The following is a 7,174-nucleotide window of genomic DNA, read 5'->3' on the forward strand; positions in this document are numbered from 1 at the left end:
GGACAGGAAATACTATCCAGCTGAATTCCATTAATCTGTTTTCAGCTTCTTTGCCCCTCTCTGTAGTTTGAAAGTTAAGCTTCTTTAGAATTCTGAACAAACAATACAGTTGCTGATCTTCAACTCTGGAGGATTGTAAACAAGGAGAAAGTGATATGCTAGAATGGGTTATGAGATGGAGCTGTTCCAGGTGTTTTTTCAGGTGAAAGGGTATAATTTGTGAAGCCTGCTGTAGCACAAACATGTTGGGTAAGCTATAATCAAAGCATCAAATATGTTCATGAAAGTTTAAATAGTTAAGGTATGTGCAAAAATGTACATGTTCATGAAAATGGAATATATGAGATTAATTCAGCTTTGGGATTTTTTTCTTTTAATATAAAATGAATTTTGACAAAATAGAGTAATAATTGAAAAATGTGAAATGATGTATGTATATCTTTATCTGTAAAATTGCAACCATATTAAACAAACTCAGGAAACCCTGCAGTAATTGCTCTTTTGCTTAACAGGAATAAGACTTTGGAAACAGAGCCTTTCCCTAGTTTTTCAGAAGCTGATTAAAGAAGAAAATTATTGTTAGAAGAAAAATCCTTCTGGGTTCAGTTCCAAGTGGGGAAAACGACACTGGAAACATGGAGGCTATTTGGAAGTTTTAATGGTGGACAGGAGGACCACATGGCTTGAAACTCCAGAGTGAAAAGGAAGGATGATCACATGCTTCAAGGTGAAGGAAGAGATCAAGAAAAAAAAAGGCTGAGGTGCTGAGAGTGCCTGGGTTTTATAACCTTTGTTGGGATTTGAATTGAAGCTTGTTTCTAATTGGTTGTCAGATTCCCATGAGGCCATGCAGGAGCACCTCTGTAGGCTGTCCTAAGTTCCAGGCTTGGTTGAGCCTTACTGGATGATGATGCACTGAAAGGGCTTTTGAGCAATTGCTATAGCTTTACCTGGAGATCTTTGTTATGTAAAGTATTCTGGCCCAGGCCTCAATGACCCACCCATTAACAAAGGTGGGGGTGAGCTTCTGCTTCTGAGGTGAGTTTCTGCTTCTGAGTTTCTACTCTTTTTAGAGGAAAAATTCTGCCTTTTTAATATTTCCCAGGATATTTCATTTTTCGAGGAGAGGGGTGGATGTTAACTTCCTACATTATCATAAAACATACTTAAATGATGGTTTAAATTGTTTCTACTTTTAAGTTCCTGTTAAAAAGGATATCCTTTCTTGATATAGTTCTCACAGAGATGTGACAATTGCTGTACTCTGATGAATAAATTAATATATCTAGAATAAATAAATTTTTTATGTCTTGAACAAAGTACCGTGTTTCTCACAAAATAAGGCCGGGCCTTATTTTTTTTGACCCCCGAAAAAACAGCTAGGCCGTCTTTTCAGGGGTGACTTAATTTCCTCCCCACCTAGAGCGGTCCATACACACGTACCTCACCACGAGGCCGCTTCTATCAGCCAATGAAACCTCCCCGAAGGCAGAGTCCCTAGCTGCTTCGGGGCGTGGCGTGGCTACCCGTGTCCCCTCACCTTAGGGCAGTCTCTTTCGGGCAATGGAAGCTCCCCAAGTGCAGTCACCAGCCACTTCGATCGGCCGGTAGAAGTGGCCTCAGGGTGAGCGCACTCACACACTCCCCTCGTTGCGAGGCCGCTTCTACCGGCTGATCAAAGTGGCTGGTGACTGCACTTGGGGAGCTTCCATCGCCCGAAAGAGACTGCCTAAAGGCGAGGGGACACGGGCAACCATGCCACGCCCTGAAGCGGCTGGGGACTCTGCCTTCAGGGAGCTTCTATCAGCTATCGGGGTATTCTAGCCTAGGCTACCTGCAGGGCACTCCTAAAGGCAAGTTTTCTCCCACCCGCCCTTCCCCCCCATTTCTCTTCACCTTGTGTAGTTCTAATGAACGATGTAAGAAATGGCGGGGAAACGCACGATGTGAGAAATGGTGGGGAAATGGTGGGGGAGGGGCTTAATTTCACTTCATGCCTAGAAATCATGCTGGGCCTTTCTATTGGTGGAGGCCGTATTGTTGGAGAAACACGGTACCTTAGATTAGGCCATCTAATTATTGAAGCGCAGCATCATTTACATTTAAAAAAATCAGATACCGGACTGTATATGCCCTGGCCTTACAGCCAGTCACAGTATGATCTATAGTTTGACAAGGGACCGCTCAGTCACACTGAGTAGATGTCCCATTTAAACAGAGAGTCTTGGCAGATGCTGTGTGACGTGTAAATTCTATTCAGGATTGTCCATTTCTAGCATAGTAGTTCAATGCTTGGCAGCTTTTTTTGTGGGGGCATTTATATGTCTTCCTATATCTGGGCATTCAGTGACTCATTTGACTAAGGCTAATCCTCACAGTAGGAATGGCTTCAGAGAAGGCCCATCTCTGGTGCAGTTCTTTTGTGATGGGACCACAAAACCATGTCTTCCTACTAGATCTTACCAAATGGGTAGGACTCAATCAGAGAGAAGCAGTCTTGCAGATAATCATATCCCACATAATGAAAAGCCTTATGAATAACAACCAATACTTGTACCAGAAGCCAACTAATAACCAGTGCAACACAGAAAGTAAAGGAGTCAAAGCAAAGCAAAGTAAGGGATTCCAATAGTTATTTATGATGATACATTCAGAATCCGTTTTAGTGTCTGAGTGGTCTTCAAGGGTAACCATATGTTCAATGTGTTGCAGTTATCTATATTCAAAGTGACTTAGGAACAGTGGGAAAAGTCTCTTAATCCATGATAGAATACAAATGACACACCAGATGTATCTGAGCGAAGACCAAGAGCCAAAAATACCCTAATATTAATCCCAACAAATCCATATTGGAATTAGTCTTGTTTAGGAACAAGATGTATGCTTACTTCGTTCCAGAGATACTTCAAATAAATGTGGAAAGATTTTGATTGTCATGTGATATCCTGGAATGAGAAGAAAACTATTAAGCCTACAGGGCAGATATGCTTTAAAATAAAGCCTGCTCAGGTTTACTGTTTACTGTGCAGCAGCAGTGGCTCTTTAGGTCACCAGTTAGTGTGATGCTGCATCATTGACCATTCTGATTGTAACTGTATATCAACAACATCCAGAGAGTCAGTTCTGCTCTCTTTAAATATTATAAATATTTGTAATATACCGTATTTATCGGCGTATAACACGCACAGGCGTATAACACGCATTCCCTTTAAGAGGGAAATTTCAGGAAAAAAATATGCGGCGGGCGCAGCGCTGACATCACGTCACGACGCTGCGCCGCCGCTAGGCACTATTGGGAACGGGATCCCTTAAAGAGGATTCCGCTCCCTGGACATCGGCGTATAACACGCATACATCATTTGCCCCCTATTTTCAGGGGGAAAAAGTGCGTGTTATACGCCGATAAATACGGTAAATAGCTTTTCATGAAATAGGATTCAAATCAACTTGCCCATAGCAAATTATGAACAATATATATATGGAAGGCGTTGATACCCCACGCCTGGTCTTTCCACTAAGCTGTCTATAGACATATAACATCACTAACGAATCTAGCAAGGCAAGGAACACGATCGGCCACAACTCAGGGGGGTTAAAATGCCAGCAATTTCCTAAATTTGAAAACATCGTGACTACAATTTATGCCTCACAAAAGTCGAATATTATAATTAACAGAGAGTATACGCACTCAATAAAAATAGAGAAAGGAGTTAGGCAGGGATGTCCATTATCTCCCCGGCTCTTCATATTATCTTTGGAAACACTGCTCACACGAATTAGACAGAATCCAGGAATAAAGGGGTTAAGAATTAAGAAAGAAGAATATAAACTGAAGTCATTTGTGGATGATATGGTCTTTTTCATAGAGGATCCAGTTGAAACAGGTCAAGAACTATTGAAAGAGGTAGATCAATTTGGGAAAGTTGCAGGACTTAAAATTAACAGGGGGAAAAAACAAAATTAATAACTAAAAACCTAACAGAAAAACAGAAATTAGAATTGGAAAAGGCAATGGGACTAAAAGTGGTAAAAAAAATTAAATACCTAGGAATCTGGCTGACAGCTCATTGTAAAACTCTAATGGAAAATAATTATAGCAAATTACTAAAGGTTAAAAAGGACTCAGAGTTATGGATTAAATTGCAAATTTCCCTATTATGGAGGCTTGCTACTGTTAAAATGACCATTCTCCCTAAATTTATTTATTTGTTCTAGACAATGCCAATAAAAATACTTAAAAACTACTTTGTGGAACTTAATAGGATAATCGCAAAATTTATTTGGCAAGGGAAAAGGATAAATTTAAAAGCAATGCAAAATATGAAGAGCAGGGGGGTATGGCACTCCCAAATTGGGAATTATACCATAGCGCAGCCTCTTTACTATGGCTGAAAGAGTGGGTAAACTTGTCAAATAAAAGAATTCTATTCCTAGAAGGCCATGACTTACAGAGGGGATGGCATGCATTTTTATGGGACATGGGAAAAACCAAACAGAATTAGTTCCACAGACATATAATTAAAGACTCTTTACTGGCTAATTGGAATAAAATAAAGAAAAAACATTATCTAAAAATCCCAATTTGGATCTCAACGATGGAGGCGATGATACATCCAAATAATTTGGATCTTAACAAGATGATAAAATACAAAGACCTTCTGGATGCACAAGGAACTTTAAAACCATGGCAAGATCTCTAAGAACAAGGGCTACGAGTAGACCGGTGGTAGGTTTACCTGCAAATTCAAAATAGATACAGACAGGATAAGAAAAGTTTTGGAATTTACAGTAAGCTATAACAATAGATAAAATCTTACTAGGTCCAGATAAAAAAATATAACCAAATTTTATAACCATTTATTAGAGATAGAATTAGAGGAGGAAGTAGTCAAAGGCAATATGATAGCTTGGAGTAGAAATATCAGACGTAGTATTACATTATTAGAATGGGAAAAAGTCTGGATCAGGAATAATAAAATCACAAAATCAGCAACATATAAAGAAAATGCCTATAAAATGTTTTATAGATGGCATCTCTCCCCTTCGAGAACAGCGAAGATGTCTCCTAACATGAATCTGAATTGCTGGAAATGTAAAAAGAAACACGGAACATTCTTTCATATGTGGCGGTCCTGCACTGAAGCCCAAAAATATTGGCACAGAATCAAAAAATGGTTGGAGGAAATAATGGCAGAGCAAATCGAATTAAAACCAGAATTCTTCCTATAGGTGAAACTCGAAAAATTAGAATATCGTGCAAAAGTTCATTTATTTCAGTAATGCAACTTAAAAGGTGAAACTAATATATGAGATAGACTTATTACATGCAAAGCAAGATAGTTCAAGCCATGATTTGTCATAATTGTGAGGAAGATGGCTTACAGTTCATGAAAACCCCAAATCTACAATCTCAGAAAATTAGAATATAACATGCAATCAATAAAACAAGGATTGTACATAGAACAATATCGGACCTCTGAAAAGTAGAAGCATGCATACGTACTCAATACTTGGTTTGGGCCCCTTTTGCAACAATTATTGCCTCAATGCAGCATGGCATGGAAACTATTAGCCTGTGGCACTGCTGAAGTGTTATGGAAGACCAGGATACTTCAATAGCGGCCTTCAGCTCTTCTGCATTGTTCGGTCTCATGTCTCTCATCTTTCTCTTGGCATTGCCCCATAGATTCTCTATGAGGTTCAGGTCAGGCAATTTTGCTGGCCAATCAAGCATAGTAATCCCACAGTCATTGAACCAGGTTTTCGTGCTTTTGGCAGAGTGGGCAGGTGCCAAGTCCTGCTGGAAACTGAAGTCAGCATCCCCATAAAGCTCGTCTTCAGAAGGAAGTATGAAGTGCTCCAAAATCTCCTGGTAGATGGCTGCGTTGACCCTGGACTTAATGAAGCACAGTGGACCAATACCAGCAGATGACATGGCTCCCCAAATCAACACAGACTGGAAACTTCACACTGGATTTCAAGCATCTTGCAGTGTGTGCAGTGTGTTCCTCCAAACTCTGGATCCTTGGTTTCCAAATGAGATGCAAATGTGGCTCTCATCAGAAAAGAGGACTTTGGATCACTGAGCAACAGACCAGTTCTGTTTTTCTGTAGTCCAGGTAAGATGCTTCTGACGTTACTTGTTGTTCAGGAGCGGCTTGACAAGAGGAATACAACATTTGAAGCCCATGTCCAGGATCCATCTGTGTGTGGTGGCTCTTGATGCACTGACTCCAGCCTCAGTCCACTCCTTGTGAAAGTCCCCAACACTTTTGAATGGCCTTTTCCTGAGAATCCTCTCCAGGCTGCGGTCATCCCTGTTGCTTGTGCACCTTTTTCTTCCACACTTTTCCCTTCCACATAACTTTCTATTAATGTGCTTTGATACAGCACTTTGGGAACATCCAACTTCTTTTGTAATTACCTTTTGAGGCTTTCCCTCCTTATGGAGGGTGTCATTGATGGTTTTTTGCACAACTGTCAGGTCAGCAGTCTTTCCCATGATTGTGATTCCTACTGAACCTGACTGAGAGACCATTTAAAGGCTCAGGAATCCTTTGCAGGTGTTGGCTTAATTAGCTGATTAGAGTGGGACACTTTGAGCCTAGAATATTGAACCTTTTCACAACATTCTAATTTTCTGAGATTGTGGATTTGGGGTTTTCATGAGCTGTAAGCCATAATCATCTCAATTATGACACATCACGGGTTGAATTATCTTGCTTTGCATGTAATGAGTCTATCTCATATATTAGGTTCACCTTTTCAGTTGCATCACTGAAATAAATGAACTTTTGCACAGTGTTCTAATTTTCACCTGTATGGGGGATATTTAATAGACAATTCCCTAAAAAAGCCAAATATATAATATTGCACATACTTACTGCAGCTAGATTAACCTTTGCAGTGTTGGAAAAAAGCTGACATCCCAAGAGGAAATGATTATTCAGAAAATAGCAACCTGTGCAGAGATGGATAAATTGACCCTAGCAACTTAATGATAAAGAATCATCAGAATATTAGAAAAGCTGGGAATGTTGATATGACTGGATAGAACAAAGATAGAAAATATGTTAGTAAATATTGTTAAACTGTAAAGGAGGTAGTAATTACATATTCGCATTAAGACTTACTTGTAAATATGACACCAATAACGATAATAAGGAACCACAAA

This window comes from Pseudonaja textilis, chromosome 2 (genome assembly GCF_049901715.1).
Source record: "Pseudonaja textilis isolate UNSWEBS1 chromosome 2, rPseTex1.2, whole genome shotgun sequence".
Classification (NCBI taxonomy): Eukaryota; Metazoa; Chordata; class Lepidosauria; order Squamata; family Elapidae; genus Pseudonaja; species Pseudonaja textilis.